Below are 18,971 nucleotides of genomic sequence, written 5' to 3' on the forward strand. Positions count from 1 at the left end.
TTTTTACAACTTTAGCCAGTTAGCTACCTCGTTCTTAACTCATTTTCAGTTACCAGTCAGATACGATAATGGTACAGAATTATTAACTTCGCTAAAACAATCGACATCCACGTACATTTCTGATCACATCCATGAGTGGAGACGTCGAAGAAGATTAGTGAAAGTTTTTATCCCGGACCAAATCTTAGCTGAATGGTTTGTCAAATCATTATTACCAAGAATTACTGAAGATGTAGCTAAGGCCGGAGTAGTTACTGAGGAGCAAGTCATTGCTCAGGCACAATACCTTGACTTAGTTTACACTCAGTCGGGTACGTTACACGAGAAAATTCCGGATCTTCCAAAGTCAAACCAAATCGCTGCTGCTCCTTCGGGATCTCATGCCGCTGATGGTATGATCGGTATCGTGACTACGAAGAGTAAGAAGAAGTCTTCCAAGACCTCCAATACTCCAATTATCACTTTGCCTGATTCTCCGACAGGAGAGTCTTCTCCTCCTGAACTTACCGCCGACATTCACGCTGTAGAGTCATCTACGGCCAAATCAAAAAACGGTGGAAAGAAGAAAGGAAAGAAGAAGGCTAAAGCAGACAAGGCTCCAAAGGAGAAAACGGAAAAGTCGGAAACCAATGACGAAAAACGCAAACCTCGATATCCTTGTCTTATTTGTGAAGAAGATCATTTTACGAGAGACTGCCCTCATCGGGCCGAGGTAGTGAAAATAGTCAAAGGTTCTCCCACTCCTGCTGTGTTAAAAAATCCATTTCCAGAGCAGGAGAATAAGATGATAGGTTCTTCTTCGAATGCCAGTGAAGAACCCATTTTGATGATGTCTCATGTCAGGATTGCGACTCGATCGCAAGATTATGGTAGTAAGGCTCCTGTTGATGGTAAGGAAGCAGAATCTTCTCACTCTAACCCATCAACCTCAGCTCCTGGTTCCGATCCACTACAGATCGAAAAACCTAACCCAGACTTAGTGATTAAGCCGCCCGCCAAGGGTGTACTTCGAAGGTCTGCTTTCAATCCACATGCGAGAGCAGCCCAGAATTACAACATTGTTGAAGACTTAGCTGTTTCACCTTCAGCAATGTCGGCACTCGAAGTGCTGCAATCATGTCCAGCGCAACGAAAATTGCTTTTGTCGGCTATTGGAGCTGTCGATGTTCAGGACCCGAACCTAATGATCTTTGATCTAGAAAGTAGTACACCGCGTCTCCCCCATCAAATGGCTTTCCAAATTCCAGTGATAGTCAAAAACAGGCCTATTCATCGGACTGTGATTGATGAGGGAGCTTCTACGTGTATTATGTCGATTCAATGTTGGAGATCGCTTGGTTCTCCTTCGTTGAACCAATCCCCCACCATCCTTAAGGCCTTTGATGGCCGTGGGTTCCGTCCGTTTGGTATTCTACAAGAATTGCCTATAGGGGTCGAAGGTAAAACCGTTAGTCTGGATGTGGAAGTGGTTGATGCCCCTCTAGACTACAACCTTCTTTTGGGTCGAAGTTGGTCATATGCTATGACAGCGGTCGTTTCATCGGTCTTCAGAGTCATTAAGTTTCCACATAACGGTAAGATCGTGACTATTGATCAGCTGACATACTTTTCATCCGACCCAACCTCTTCAGAAACTATCCAGCATGTTGGTAAAACGACAATCCCTTATAGGGACATTGGTGTAGGTTTAGTTAAGGATTCCGGTTTACTGGGAACTTTTCCTCTCCCTCCACTCAATGCAGACCCTTCGTTTGCAACAATTCATATGATCACGTCAGAAAACATTATTTATGATGATCCTTGGTATGTTCCCTCTGACTCTGAGCTAGACTCACTCGGTGATGTTATGCCGTTGAGTCCGTATGAGATTGCTTATGAAGCTCTTATGTCTTTTACCGACTTTCATTCAACCGAAACCGACCAAATGAATGTGGTCAGTGAAGAGTCACTTTTCACCTCACCCTTAGAACGGATAACGTTTCCCGAAGAAGTGTCATCTGACGAACAACTTCGCGAAATCCTAAGTGTAGATGATCTACCATGGGAAGATCTCCATCACAGATCTTCGTTTTTACCTAAGGATGATGCATTTGAAAATGATTTTTCATCTATCTTTACCGCTGAATATGTCAAAGACGCTCAGGATCCAACGAAACATTCTGATTCAGAGCTGAATTTAGGGAATATTTCTCGTACTATTCCCATTGATATTTCAGTGAAGCCCGGAATCGAGGAGAACATTCATATAGGTGCCGCATGTACTGAAGAAGAAATCCAAACTTACAAGGCCCTATTCCAAGAATTCCGCGACGTGTTTGCCTGGTCTTACGAGGAAATGCCGGGAATTGATCCTGCCATTGTTGTTCATGAAATCAAAACCTACCCGGATGCTAAACCCATTCGGCAACGGTTGCGTCAGATTCACCCTCGAAAAGCGGCTGCGATTAAAGCAGAAGTCGAAAAGCTGTTGAAAGCAGGTTTCATTTATCCGATCCCGTTAACGGATTGGGTATCGAATATTGTTCCCGTCAATAAAAAACAAGGAACAATAAGAATCTGTATCGACTATAGGGATATCAATCGAGCTTGTCCAAAAGACAACTATCCTACGCCTTATATCGATCAAATTATTGATGATTGTGCCGGAAGTGAGATGTTTTCCTTCATGGATGGTTTCTCAGGCTATAATCAAATCAATATTCTACCTGCCGATCAACCAAAAACGGCATTCATTTGTCCATGGGGGACATTTGCTTATTGCAAATTACCTTTTGGACTTAAGAATGCCGGGGCCACTTTTCAACGGGCGATGTCTTATGCATTTCATGACATCAAGCACATTGTGCAACCCTATCTCGATGATTTGCCTGCTCATTCTTTACATCGAGCTGATCACCTTGTCCACCTACGAGCAATCTTTATGAGGTGTAGGCATTATCGAATTCGGTTGAATCCCCACAAGTGTGTTTTCTGTATAGAAACAGGTCGATTGCTGGGATTTGTTGTTTCAAAAGCCGGCATTCGCGTCGATCCCTCGAAAGTCGAGGCTATCATCAAATTGCCTCCTCCTTCGAGTTTGCGCCAACTCCAAAGTTTGCAAGGGAAAGCGAACTTTTTACGCCGATTCATCCCAAACTACGCCGAGGTCACTAAAGGTTTTACACGGTTGTTGAAACAGAACGCACAATTCTTTTGGGACGAGATTGCCCAACAATCTTTTGATGCATTAAAACACGCGTTGACCCATGCACCGTTATTGCATCCTCCCAACTACAACCAGGACTACTTCTTATACCTCGCAGCTTCGCATTCCACCATTGGAATGGTGTTAGTTCAAGAAGATGAATTCAAAGCAGAGCATGTGATATATTATCTTAGTAGAACCTTAAATCCCACTGAGTTAAAATATTCGCATGTGGAGAAATTGGCCCTGGCAGCCGTTCAAGCTGTCCAGCGTTTTCGTCACTACATTCTTCTCCGCAAGACTACAGTTATTTCGGATTGCAACCCTATGATTTATATTTTGACAAAACAACTGCTAGGGGGCAAGTACTCTAAATGGATTGTTATCCTGCAAGAGTTCGACTTGGAGTTCGAGAAGTCCAAGTCTAAGAAATCTTTAGTTTTTGCGGAATTGATGTGTGATTTCCCGAGTGCTGACACAGAGACTGTGGCAGAGGAGTCCATTGCGGACGAATCTTTGTTTCTTATTAGCACTTTAGATCCGTGGTATGGGGATATAATCATCTATCTCCAAACCCAAACCTTTCGGCCTGAAGCTTCCAAGGAAGACCGTCGAAAAATTCGGTTTCGATCCCAGCAATACAGAATTATTGGAGATACACTTTATCGCCGGGGGGCAGACTTAGTTTTTCGACGTTGTTTAACTCACGAAGAGGCTGAGAGAGTTTTGAATGATTGTCACTCTGGAGCATGTGGCGGTCATATGTCTGGGTATGCCACAGCTCAGAAGGTGTTGCGCGCTGGCTATTTCTGGCCGTCTATGTTTAAAGATTGTATCCTTGCTGTCAGAACATGCCACAACTGTCAAGTGTTTGATCGAAAGATGCGCGCTCCACCTGCTCCTCTCCACCCTATAATTGCCGCTGGTCCATTCGCCAAATGGGGCATTGACTTTATTACTTGTAACCCTCACTCGGCCGGGGGGCATGCGTATATCATCCTCGCGGTTGATTATTTTACAAAATGGGCCGAGGCGATGCCTACATTCGACGCAAGCGGCAAGACAGCTGCAGTTTTCGTATTCAATCATATCATAACTAGGTTTGGTGTCCCACAAGCAATCATTACTGACCATGGGAGCCATTTTCGAAACGTCATGATGACTGAGCTTACAAGCCAGCTTGGTTTGCGCCACGATAGCTCTACTCCTTATTATCCGCAAGCCAACGGTTTGGTTGAGTCAATCAACAAAGTTCTAGTCATCATGATTCGACGGATCATTGGTATCCATCGAACGAATTGGCATAACATGTTATTTTCGGCGCTATGGGCATATCGAACTTCAGTGAAAAATTCAACAGGTTTCACCCCTTTCCAGCTAGTTTATGGCTTAGAAGCTGTGTTACCTATTGAATGCGAAATCCCATCACTTCAAATGGCTGTCGAATTACTTCCAGCTACTTCCGAAGAGGAGAAACGGTTATTATACTTGGCTAAATTAGATGAGACTCGACGTGACGCTACTTTAGCTATCGAGACTCACGCGAAACGAATGAAAGCTCAGTACGATAAAAATGTAACCCCTCGAAGTTTTTCGGAAGGAGACCTAGTACTATTATATGATCAAGCTAACGATAAGCTAGGTGCCGGAAAATTCGTTCCCATGTGGCATGGGCCCTACATTGTAAAGCGAAAGCTAGCAAAAGGGGCTTATGAGTTAGTTGATTTTGATGGGGACTCTTTGGGTAAACCCAGAAATGGACTTTACCTAAAGAGGTATTATGCTTAAAATGATGGGTATGGAGAAATTTTTAGATAGGTTAGATTTCCTTTCTAGCTAGCAAGTGTGTTAGTTTAGTCAGTGTGCTTAGCTTAGCGAGTGTGGTTTTTCGTCATTATTCTGGCTTATCTTGGTTTTACTCTTGATATTGTAGATGTCGACGCCTCTCCAAACATACATTGGATTTGCTGATGGTGCTTGTCGTAATACACGGAATATCTCTTCCGCAGCTTGGGTTATCTATTCGCCCTCTGACGAGTTAGTTTCTATGCATGGGGTAAGCCTCGGTCAAACAACGAATAACATTGCAGAATACAGTGCAGTGGTTGAATTATTATCCGAATCTATTTCATTTGGAATTCGACGTTTGATAGTGAGGTTAGATTCTGAACTTGTTGTATTACAGCTTAATAGAGTTTATGCCATTAGAAATCCTGTGTTATTAAGGTTGTTTTTGAGAGTGCGTCTCTTGGAACGTGAATTTGATTACATTGAATATCAACATATTCCAAGGTCTTTGAATACATTAGCAGATGCAATTGCTTCTCGAATGTTGGACAGACATTTACGATAATCATGCAAGTAAATTTAAAAACATTTCATCACATATGTTAAACAAGATAAGCCGGTAATAGTGATATATATATAGATAGAAGTGTGTCAAAAAATATATACATCGTCTTCGATCATAGGTTTAAAACACCTTATGATCGGCAAAATGATAGTACAAAAAGTCAAAAATGTCACATGTGACTACAAAAGTGACTAGTCAATCACTGGTGGTGCTCTCTGTACGACACCACTGCGCGGGCTACCTTACGCAAAAATCTCCTAAACGGTCCAGGGACCGCGACTACGAAGCGCTGAAGCCTGATAGGAATGTCGTCCATAGTAGTCTCAGGTATATCTGCCGTGAGACGCTCTAGATCATGCTCCAACTCAGCTAGTACTTCTGCTGTCGCGTCCTGTGGGGCCGGTACCGGTGCAGCTGGATGTAGTCTATCATAAGGCCGGAGGTTGGCTGGACGCTGTGGACCAACATCTGCATTTTGAAAAAGTTTACTATTAGTTTTGAGACGATATATATAAAAAATACAAAAAATACATAACTAGAAAACTTGTGAAAATAAAAAGTACCTCTGTCGTCCCATTGTTCTCCCTGTGGAAGAACCATGTCCGGATCACCTCTGAAATCCATTCCGGCATACGGAAAGTCCTGTATCACAAAAAGCTGGCCCTCTAACCAGTCAAAATAACTATCTGAGAATCGAACTACTGTCGCGCCCTCGTCAGGATGCCGGGCCATCACCGCAACCCATCGTATCAGCTTTGGCTGCTGAGGACCCAAGATATCAACAGTGAGTTGCTGAGGGATCAGCATTGGAATTCTCTCCAAGGCAAAGCTCACGACTATAGGCCCATATCCAAAAGTCTTTAGTCGTCCGTTCTTTGCCTTGGTCAGTTGGCTCTTCATATGAGCCGACACAGCTTCACACCAGTTGAAAATGGTGCCTTGGTAACAGTCAATTGCCATCCGCATTTGGGATCCGGAAGCAATGTGTAAAGCGGCCGCGCCGCAAATTCTGGTAACCGTGAACGCTATGACTTTGAGTTCCGGTAGAGTGATGTGTTTTATCTCTATGCCTTTTGAATGGTGAGCCCCACGTGTGCACCAATCCTCGCGGAGACTATCAAGGGATTGGCCACCCGGCCTAGTCCCCGCAAGACTGAGTTGCTCACCTCTGTTTGGCAAGCCAGTGAGAAAGTATACATCCGAGGGCTCTATCTCGAGCTGGTGCCCTCCTATGTAAAAGCATTGTTCTTGTACGTTCCATCGCTCAACCAGCCATTCCAAGAATCTTACCTGGCCCCTCATGCCCGGTATGGTCCAATATTTGTATAATCCGCATGCTCTTAGGGCATCCAGGGAAGGTTGATGATTTATTGCAGCTTCATCTTCCTCTACATGCTCTCTTTCTCTCCAGTCTAACATGATTAATGCCCTGCATATCAAAAATAGCAATTAGAAATTGATTTGGGAATTTTTGGTGGTTTTTTGAGAGAGTTGGGGTTTTGAAATGCGCGTTTCTCGGAGGACGCACCCCGGCTTTGTAGCACAGGGCGCCCGGACGCAGCTGGCCTGAAGGCGGGCTGCGTCTTCCGACCGTTTTCCCGTATGAGAAAAAGTCGGGGGACGCAGGTCACCCGAAGGGCACCTGCGTCCGCCGAGAGGCGCATTCCAAAACCAAAACCCCCCCAAAAAATGAAACTAAGACCTAAAAATTAATTCTAAACGGATAGAAATGCAGAGTAGGATGTGTAAAATACCTGGATGAGACGGCGTTCGATTCCGACGGTCAGATTTTCCGCAGCGACCACGGGAAGTTTCTTGTCAAAAGCTCCTTTTTCAACCTCAACAGTGAAACGGTAAAAATGACATGGTAAAAGGTCTTTTTATAGGTTTTTTGGATGAATTAGTTCATTTTTTACCATGAAAAGATGTTTTTGAATGTATTTTTGCCTATTTTAAACAGGTATGAGTAATGTGTTGCTTTTGTGCAGGACAAAGGGATTTCGAGGGAAATTGTAATTTTTCACAAACAAAAATATCAGAGTCATCTTTTAAGCCCTTTTCTGACTCCTAAAACATGAAAAGATCGCCGAGTGTTTCTTTTTCACTCGTTAAAACGGAATTAAAAGACGGTCCCCTTTTAGCTCTTTTCTGACCGCAAAATCAGGAAAAGATTGCCGGGTTTTTGTCGTTTCAAACTCGATAAGGAAATAAAACGACGTGTCCTTGATCGCTTTTTACTTTTCAGGTCAACGACACTATTATGAAAGTACTCCTTGGTCGCAAGATCAAGCGGTTCCCCCAGGTATTATTTTATACTTTTTCGGGCTTGAGGGACACAAATATACGAAAAAGTTCAACGTGGAGTCTCCTTTAGTTTTTTCAGACTCTCTAAAAATGAAAAACGCCGAGTTTCTCCTATACTGGGCTCGTTAAACTTTTACAGTAGAGGACCTGTTCAATTACAAACAGGAACGAACCACTCCTTCCTAGGGTTCGAATTTAAACTAGGTTGGACTCGTCCGAAGGATGAGCTTATAATCAAGCATATGTTATCCTCCTCAAGCTTGTTAAAAATAAAGAGGTACTTGCCAGAAATGGTGGGGGAAAAGAGAGAAGAATGAACCTGTTTGTCACCTTTTGTCTCAGAAGAAACTTTATTACCACTCTTGAACACGACACTTTTCATTCACCTGGGTTGGGAAATCTTTTACCTCACAGTTGACCAAATCACTTTGAAAGTCTTTAACCGGGTTTCGGGGATTAACTTTGAGTTATTCGTCACCAAGCCATCTGTTGTGTCGTTATGTGTTCAAGAGGTCTGCAAGCAAAACTTTCATCTGCAAAATACTTGTCATCCATTTGACCATCCCTGAGTCAGTCCTTACAGCAACATTTCTTCAACTTGAACAATGATTTCGTGTTGCGGGCTTGCCTGCAACGGGTCGCTTTCTATCGACATCGACACATTATCTAGAAAGATGACTTAGGAATCGACAGTACCTTGAAGTCTGCATGCATCAATGGCAGGTTTCTCGCCTTTGACGTCAGTTTACATCATTGACTTTCGATCAAAGGATTCCGTGAAGTGTTCGACATCAAAACATCTATTCACATTTCACGGGTTGTGCTTGGTACTTTGAGAACCATTGACATTACTGGTGGTTTCTCTCACGCTTGTTAACAGTTTACATCATTGACTGGTAATCAAGTGGTTTCTACCATGTTCGACATCGAATCATTTAATCACATGGCTAGAATCGTACCAATTCGGGAAGTAGAAGTGAAGACCCTGGATCTAGTTTCTACCATCCAGGCTGCGAGGAGTTTTGTATTCATTATCTATGTAGACTAATCATAAACAGATGGCTGCGTCCATACTGTGTCTACAAAAGTCTATAAAAATGATGTACTGCAAGATCATTCCTGTATCAGAATAGTTAGTCCATTAGTTAAAGTTTTGAATCTGAGTATGGGAATGCCTACCTCAGTGATGATATAATCTTATCCATGTATTTTGTGTTGAAAATTGCAGGTTCCAACCAGGCCATCCACAAGACAATCCTTGAAATGATAAAGCGCTTCACCCTTCCTAGAATTACAAAACCCTATTCTATTCCAGGCTTCGCACTTTAGGGGGCAATCTGTTACACTAAAAAATGTCACCTTGACTACTTACAGTTAGTATGGCTCAAATCAACAGTCATGCTACCCTCTTAGGCAAGTCTCATGCCTCTGTTATCCATCTCAAACTCAAAGAAGAGAGAAAGTCTTGTAAAAATATGTTTATCTCTGGGGTCGCAGGTTCTCTCTAGCCTTACCTGCGGGGACGCTGACCATGTTCACAAAATCTGCGTCCATGGACGCTCTGTATGTTAAGGGACAGGTGCGTCCCTCTGTAAAAGGCAAAATGCGCGAGTTTTATCTTGAAAAAGTTACTTGTGGTTACTTCTAGAACATTCTAGAGGTCGGTTTGATGAAATGGATGCGCCTCCAGTTGGTTCATGTATCTCTATTAAGGGGGAACTTATCCCATCAATAAGGGAGCTATCCCACCCAAAGAGGGGGATGATCCCATTGATAGTGGACCTGAATAACCTCTTTACAGCACTATAAATAAAGGCATTGAGCCAGAAGGAGAAGAGGTTGGAGCTATACATTTTCTTTGGGTAAATGCTGCAGGATTTAGGTCTTCCATTAGAGCCTTTGTGAGGAGAGATTGTCTTCACTTGATTCTACTTGGGAGAGGGTGAGCTTTGTCAAAGTAGAGGAAAACCCTTGATGGACCCTGGGAGGAACTTGCACAACACCAAGGCCAGGTTGTAAGAGTTTCTTTGTTTCGTTATTAATACAAACTGGTTTATTTTTCTCAATAGCTTGTGTTAATGAGTTATTTCATGTGTTCCTTGGTCTGCATGTTGAATATATGTTTTATTATATGAAATGCAAGTGCTTGGTAATTGTTTGATTGTTTGTGGTTGCAGGAATTGACTTGAAGGAGGAGCTCATCCGGATCGTCAAGAACGGACTTCAACAACAGCGTTTTGGAATAAGGTAAGCCTAAACACTTGTAGTTTTCATGTTGTAAAAGGTGTATTTAGAGAAAGATCACTCCATTTTGTCTTGTTTGTCATTAGAACGTCTTAGACTTCTAGGAAGGTCAGTCGTGTCCGCACCCTTGACAAATTCCGTGTGACACTTGCTCTACCATCTTCTTTGTGGCTAGTCATTCACCGACTCGCTTGATGTTCTACTATGTAGTCTACAAGTTCACCAATTTTTCCTATATGTTGGTTGAAACTAGGTAGGCTTCGTCCAACCAAGGCCCCAACTTGGCCTTAAGGACTACTTCTTTTTTCTGCACTTCTTCCACCTGTGTAAGGAGCTGCTTAGCCTCTTGCAGCTTGGCAAGGTGTTGTGCTATAGCAATGGAGTGCGTTGTCGCCCTTACTTCGTCATACTGCTGCTGTAGCTCGCAGATCTATGTACTTAAGATCTGTAGGGTGGGATCTTCCTGCAGGGTCATCACCACTTCCATGGCTTGTTCAAATAGAGATGTGCAGTCAACAACCGTGGCATCCACAGTAGAAATTCCTTCCTTAACAACATCTTTGTGTTGTTTCCGAACTTCTGGCAGAGTCGAAGGTTGTGACTTGAACTGCAGTTCTGTGATTTTCATATTTAATTCAAACTGAACTCTAGCCACCTCTACCTTAGCATCATGGATGCCTATGGCTAGCTTCTGGATCTTAGCTTCAAGCGGTGCCTCCTTAGGTATGTCGAACTCTGGCACTATCCTGCATGCCTCTACAACTGCGGCTGTAGAAATTTTGAATAATAAACACATATTCAACAGAGATTATCCTGATTATACACTATTGTGGAATACATGCATAATACATAAGCTCCTCTATGTTGATCATCAATTTAGCAGCATTAAAAACAATGAAACATCAATCGCATGCACACATTAACACAGTATGTAACCTGGGGAAATCTTATAGCTGAAAACCCCACACTATATGTATATTAATGATTGAGAACATGTAACACACAATACAGCTCAGATCTGATCTCCAAATCTCCTCCGCTGCTTGCCTGCCTCCACTGCGCAATCCTGCAAGAGAATGAATTAATCCAAACTCGTTCCAAGTTCTATTTACCTTGGAAAATCACTCACACTGGAAATCACGTGAGCCAAGCTATATCACTAGGCATATGTAATTCTCATGGGCATGCTCAATCCTTTGATTGTGCAAGATCTCATGCACAACTATAGTCACAACTGATAGCAATCTCAACCTCTAACACCTCTCTCTACTGAACTGTACATGCACTGAGTTAAATGATGTATTCTTCAGTTGCATTATGAGTTAATAATTAGTGAATTAATTAATAACTAATTCACACAACTCATCACTTAGTCTATTGGCCAGTTAGACTAAATACAACTGTTCAACTAAGTCAAACTGAACACAACTCCATCAACTCCACATCCAATTCCACAGAACTCAACCACATGAGTTCTAACTGATGTCTTGCATGCAATAGCTCAACCGACCCACAAAGAAACCATATTTCCTTCTGACAGCTGCATGTACCACATCTGTAGCTCAAACTGAAGTGCTCCAAGAGGATAAGATAAAGTTTATAGTCTAAATATTATTATGAGACAATAATATTTGACTTTTCTATTTTTGACTAGCAGTCTAAACATAGACTCTTATCACTCCTGCTATGATCCAAAAATAGAAGTCCATATATTTTTCCCAACATGACCAATCATCCATAAATAGCAAACTGCAACTCATAGACCATGATCCATATGTCTAAAAATAGACATAGTCTAAAAATAGTCTTTGCGCCAAAACTTGCCTGCGGGACCACTTAGTGAAGGCGACTCCTTTCCACTAAGCTCCATCATCTTGTTGCATTCTCAACAAGAATTTCTTGTTGCACACTTTTCAACACTCCCTCTCAACAAGAAAGGCTTCCTCTCAAACCTGATCCTGTAACTCTGGAATGTTCTGCAGGCACCACATCTGCCTGGTCCACTTTGCTCCAACAACACTTGGAACAACAACACTCCCAACTGACCACTTTGTTGGGCTAGGAACATACTCTGATGCTATAGCTCTACCTGCTGCTGAAAAGTGCTCCTTCTCTGACATCTGCGCTACTGCAACATCTCCATGCATATCGCACCATTGCACACCTCTTTGTGCCACCTAGCACAATGCAAAACACTTGTGCCTCTCGCATTGCTACAGCCTGCATGCTATGCACTGTATTGGGATTCCCTGCACTGTCGCTCTCTCTACTGCTCCATCCGCATTTGTCTCTACCCAATCAATCAGTTCCTGCAACTCCACATCGAGGCTCCCATAGCAAGGTCTCATCCAAGAGGTTGGGTACCTCAAGGATCCTGCCCCTCCTCCTTGGGACGATCAATCCACATCACCCCACCTCCTACCTGGAGGTATGGTTGCATGTGATCCCTCAGTTCACCTGGCTCGAAGTTTCCCCCTACTGGAGGTCTCTGCATGAGTATATGTCTCTACTCGATTTCCTCTCAGCTTCCCTTGTTGTGGCTGCTCCATAACCTCCTGAAGCTGCTGCACCAATCGTGGCTCCTCCACAATCGTCTGAGACTTCTTATGGCTCTGCATGTTGAGAGGTAATATACCCTCTCAACCACCAAGTCTCCATCAGTTGCCTCGCTGCTCAAGGCTTTTCATGCATCTTGAACCTCAAGAGCATACAGGTTCTTGACCCGTGAACCAATCTGCTTCACCTGTCTAGTGACGATGTGTCTAAGGAAAACCTTTCCCTTACTGAAGACTACATCATAACCTCTGTCTTCCACGCTGCCCAAGGCTTTGAATGCATCTTGAACCTCAAGAGCATATAGGTTCTTGACCCATGAACCAATCTACTTCACCTGTCTAGTGACGATGTGTCTAAGGAAAACCTTTCCCTTACTGAAGACTGCATCATAGCCTCTGTCTTCCAGCAGCGCGATCAATACCAAGTTTCTCTTCAATCCTGGTACATACTTGACATCGGTCAAGGTAAGGCGAGATCCATGCTCCCTCTGAAAAATAACCGTGCCTACACCCGAGACACTATACTTCTCATCATTACCCATTGCTATGAGTATCTGGAGATCTTTCTCCTCCAAAGTACTGAACAAACTCTTGTCACTGTTCATGTGGAAAGAAGCTCCACTGTCAAGAAACCAACCACTTCCCACCATGGATGAAACCATGCATGCGAAGAGTGTGAAGTCCAACTCAAACTATGAAGCAAGTGAGGTTGCCTCACCTTCAGATCCTTCGCCGGATCCCTTCTTGGACTTCTTCTTTGGGCAATTAGTAGCATAATGGCCCAACTCATGACAACGAAAGAATCACACATTCGACTTGTCAACCTTCTTCCCATCATTGGAAGAATTGGATTCGGAAAGAGAAACCTTCCCCTTCCCCTTCTTCACCTTACTTGCTAAGGCACAATTCTCCTTTTCATGCATAGATGAAGAACTGTCTCTGGTGCGCCGTCTAATCTCCTCTTGCACAAGATCCGACCAAAGTCTCTCCCATCCTGGCAATTTCTCCCTTCCATTCACCGAGTCTTGGTAGCTATGCCAACTCTTAGGAAGGCCAAGGAGTGCTAGAATCAGCATATCCTCATCCTCAACAGTTACCCCCACACTTCCCAACTCATCCCGGCATTGGGTGAACTTCGTGAGATACTGGGGCATACTGTCTCCATTCTCACACCTAATGTTTTTGAGTTTATCCTTGAGCGCCAACTTCCTCTGGTCGCTCTTACTTTGGAATAATTCTATCAACGTTTTCCACATCAAATATGGAGAAGCCTTTCCATGGAGGCTGGACACAATGTGATCCCTCACACCCTCCAACAGAATCCTTCGACACTTTGCTGTCTTCTTTTGCCAATCCCCGACTTGAGCAGCATCAGTAGGTTTTGGGACATCTGCATCTATGAACTCCTTCAACCCATTATCATCTAACACCGCCTCCATCCTATCCTTCCATGCAATATAGTTCGAGCTGCCCTCAAGGGCATACTCCAATCGCAATCCATTGAAAGACATTTCAACTTTGACACCAAGAAAACACTGCTGCAAATTCGAATTCCACTAGATCAAAACTCATCTGCTTCTGATCTAGAATTCGTGAGAACAAAATATTTCTCGTATAGAGATCGACTGTATGGGCATTCACTAGATATATCACCTTCCAAAAGAAGGATGAATCCAGAGGCTACCTGGCCCGATCACAGACTCTGCCTGAAGAAATAAATGTAAACACTTTCTGAATAATAGATCTGATGATCAATCCTCGCTTTGATATCCTGTAGAACTTTTTCTACAAATCAAAGAGCTCCGATACCATGTATAAATTTTGAATAATAAACACATATTCAACAGAGATTATCCCGATTATACACTATTGTGGAATACATGCATAATACATAAGCTCCTCTACGTTGATCATCAATTTAGCAGCATTAAAAACAATGAAACATCAATTGCATGCACAAATTAACACAGTATGTAACCCGGGGAAAGCTTATAGCTGAAAACCCCACACTATCTGTATATTAATGATTGAGAACATGTAACAATACATAGTACAATACTCCTCACGAGTACTTAGTACTATCTCCACCTGTTACACACAATACAACTCAGATTTGATCTCCAAATCTCCTCCGCTGCTTGCCTGCCTCCACTACGCAATCCTGCAAGAGAATGAATTAATCCAAACTTGTTCCAAGTTATATTTACCTTGGAAAATCACTCACACTAGAAATCACGTGAGCACAGGCTATATCACTAGGCATATGCAATTCTCATGGGCATACTCAATCCTTTGATTGTGCAAGATTTCATGCACAACTATAGTCACAACTGATAGCAATCTCAACCTCTAACACCTGTCTCCACTGAACTGTACATGCACAGAGTTAACTAATGTATTCTTCAGTTGCATTATGAGTTAATAATTAGTGAATTAATTAATAACTAATTCACACAACTCATCACTTAGTCTATTGGCCAGTTAGACTAAATACAACTAGTTCAACTAAGTCAAACTGAACACAACTCCATCAACTCCACATCCAACTCCACAGAACTCAACCACATGACTTCTAACTGATGTCCTGCATGCAATAGCTCAACTGACCCACAAAGAAAGTGCATTTCCTTCTGAAAGCTGCATGTGCCACATTTGTAGCTCAAACTGAAGCGCTCCAAGAGGATAAGATAAAGTTTATAGTCTAAATATTATTATGAGACAATAATATTTGACTTTTCTATTTTTGACTAGCAGTCTAAAAATAGACTTTTCCCAACATGACCAATCATCCATAAACATCAAACTGCAACTCATAGACCATGATCCATATGTCTAAAAATAGACATAGTCTAAAAATAGACTTTGCGCCAAAACTTGCCTGCGGGACCACTTAGTGAAGGCGACTCCTTTCCACTAAGCTCCATCATCTTGTTGCATTCTCAACAAGCATTTCTTGTTTCACACTTTTCAACAGTGGCTGCCAGCTGGGAGCTCTACGCCTAGATCGTTTCCTTAGCCTTCAGGGCCTCCGTCTTCTCAGCGAACATTTGCTCATTGTTGACCCGATATTCACTTATTAAGCTAAGAGTGCACTACTCCTGTGCTCTTCATTCCACTGTCACACCTATCTACAACGTGTGAATATATTCGTTGGGAAGAGCTACGAGGTTGAGGCCAATGTTCTTCAGAGTACTTATGATGACCTTGTCATGGGATGATTTTGCGCTCAAGGACCCTTCTGGTAGCGTGACTGCCTGGAAATCCACTAACCTGACTATCTTGGCAGCCTGACTGGTCCCTGGTGCCAGGCTCATCTATGTGGCACTCACCTACCCTGCGCCCATCTGGATCCAGCTGGTCTGGATCTGTAGTTCGTGCAGATCCTTCTGAATAGTGCTTAGCGACGACAGGTGATATTGTTTGAACTGTTGCAATAGTACCATAGTGGTGTCGCGCACATTATCCAGGATCTTGTTGAGATCGCCTTCAGTGAGCATAATGGGATCGAGTGGTGGCTTTGTCACTTTTGAATTCTTTCGGGGCCCCTCCTTCTACTATTCCCTGTACCTCTTCACCCAGAATGGAGTGCTATTTCCTTCATCACTGCCACCGCCCTACTTTGACTATTCTTCTTCCTAAGTCTAAGGCGAAGGGGATTTACCACTTCACTCTAAGTCATGCTGTTCTTGTTCCAGTCGGGCCTTCTCCTCAACCTCCTTCCTTCGTTGTGCGTCCAACTTCTGGACCGCCTGCTTTGCTGCTTCCTTCTTCTTCTTCTCCGTATAAATCCCCGTGACATTGATGGTACGTGTGGCCAGATCAGATGGAGAGTGCCAATTTGTCATCCATTGCTTGATGACTTCCTGAATGGCATCATCCGTGGCAAGATAGGGAAAATCAAACCAATTTTGCTGCGGATCCTTTCACGACCTAATATACACGCGGTGGAAGTCTACCTTGAACTCCACGTAGTCTGACAACTGCTCATACATAATTGGGGATAACCGTTTCTGCTGGTTGATGGCCATGTGAATGATCACCTCCATTAAAACCCAGAAAAGTTTTGTCTCTGTGACCCGCGTGGGGTCCTTCATGGCCTAAAGGGAGGCAAACTGTGCAGCCTCCAGCAATCTTTTCTCCAAGGGAGGAAACTGGCTGTCCTCTGACAGCTCCTAAGCAACTAGCACAATGGAGAGTAGTAGCCATGCGTAGTGGAAGGTCTTTCTCTCATCCTCAACCTCGCGACAATTTGTAAGGAACTCACTATAGAGGTAGCCGAACCATTTAAACTGCACACCCTCTGTGCATTGTGCAGCTAACGAGATCACGGGTGTCGGCACTTCGTCCGTGTGACATTTCCTCATGACTTTACCGGCTAATATCTGCGTGGAAATTTGTATCGTGGGGTCATTGATGGACGTTATGGAGTACCTGTGCGACTTCTTGACTAGGTCAAATTTCTTCTTCATCTTTTCTGCCAAGTCACGCTCACTGGTCTTTCCACCAAACTCCTTGTCCAGATTCAAGCTTGAATGTGGCAGGAGCATGATTTGATGGATAAGCATGTTTGTGATGGGGATAGGTGCACTTAGCCATAAACACCCATCATGTACTAGAGTCAGCAGTTACTTTATACAAATGATATTGATATTGGAGCGGTGGTAGTGGGGCACCCATAGAAGGTTCAATAACCCTGATTGATTTACTATGCAAATCCACTCAACTGGCTCCAACGCAATGACACCTAAGTCTTTGTAATACACCCGCTTCATGTAATTCTCCGTTGCGAGGTGGGGGAACCTCTCATGGTCAGCCAAATCCCAGATTTCTATTTTTACATGAGGAATCTGCGCTAGGCGTGGTTCTTCAAAGGTGATGCTTTCTGGTAGTAGGGGTGTATGAATGAGGAATTTCTCTGTGTCTGGGTCCTTGGTGACCTTCACCCTTCCTTTATGCAGAGGGATATAATCCAAAAACTTGGATATGGGCTCCACACCCTCAGCATCTATATCCTCTACGCCCTCTTCGGCCTCTAAATCTACAACCTTCTCCTTATCCTTCGTTGGCGGCTTATCTTTCTTCTGGGCCTGGGTAGCAGAGTGCTTTCTTGGTGACTCGCACACTGGAATCAACCTCTTCTGCTTGTCTTTCTTTGGCTTGGGGGTTTCACACACTGGTGTAGGCTTTGTCCTAGGTGACCTCGGCGCCGTAGGCACAGGAGCCGGAGCCTCTCTTTCAGAGGCAACAGTTCCTCTGTGCTTGTAGTCTCACTTGGTCTTGACATAGTGCTGTGAATAAACTGCTGGGTATCCTTATGTAAAATATCGAACACAGAGCTTGCGACAAAATTTACAAAAAACTGAGGATTCATAAACGACGGATAGCACAACTCAAAAATTATAAGGGTGCAAAGTGTTCTCTGTTGGACGGCCACATGTAATTTATACACGATTTTGAATTCAACTCCAATCGTTCCCCCCAAAATCCGTCCATAAATGATGATTTGGCGGTAGATCTTCAAAGATTTTAGCCTTAAATGCTGTCCCCGCTCCTCTTAACCATCTCCTGGCTGTTAAATCATGAACAGTGACTGTAACGGTCATTTTCTGGCTGTGCTGTATGGCATCTCCCCCCGTAGCATAGCTCCCTTCATGCACCTTTTGATACTATGACATCACCCTTTTTCGCGTAGCTCCTCTGTCGCGTAGCTCCACGAACCAGGCAGTGTAGTTTATAGTCCTGCGCTCCCTTGCAACTGCCTAGAGTGTTAAGACTGTGTTTTCGTCATGTAGTCATTAAGCTAGATCCCCTGTGTATGACTTCAACCGGCTTCCAATTACCCTTCTTGGAAATGGCTCTCCATTCAACTTCGCGAGCTGAACTGCACCACCATCTCATATTTATTTGATGACATATGGCCCCAGCCAGTGTATATGAAACTTCCCTGGAAACTTAGCGAACTTACTATCATATAATAAAACCAAGTCATTTTCCTTGAATATGCGTAGTTTGATGTGTTGATCATGCCAAGCTTTTTCATGTTCCTTCTGAACCTGCTAATGAAATCCAACCAAGAACCTATCTTCTTCGAGCTCCATTAGCTGCACGAGCCATTCTTCCAAGGCTTCACAATCCTCCATTCCTATGAATGTTGCTATGCAGAGACTAGGCACAATATATTCCATAGGCATCACAACTTTGACACCATAGACCAAATGGGAAGGCGTCTAACCTGTTAGCTTTTTGCAAGTCCTGTATGCCCATAAGATCATCAGTACGCGCACATCCTAGTCATTCCGCCGTGTGTTGAAAATCTTTGTCAGCGCATTTT

The sequence above is a fragment of the Pinus tabuliformis genome, chromosome 2_2 (genome assembly GCF_031772625.1).
Source record: "Pinus tabuliformis cultivar Carrire ecotype Pingquan chromosome 2_2, CPIR1, whole genome shotgun sequence".
Classification (NCBI taxonomy): Eukaryota; Viridiplantae; Streptophyta; class Pinopsida; order Pinales; family Pinaceae; genus Pinus; species Pinus tabuliformis.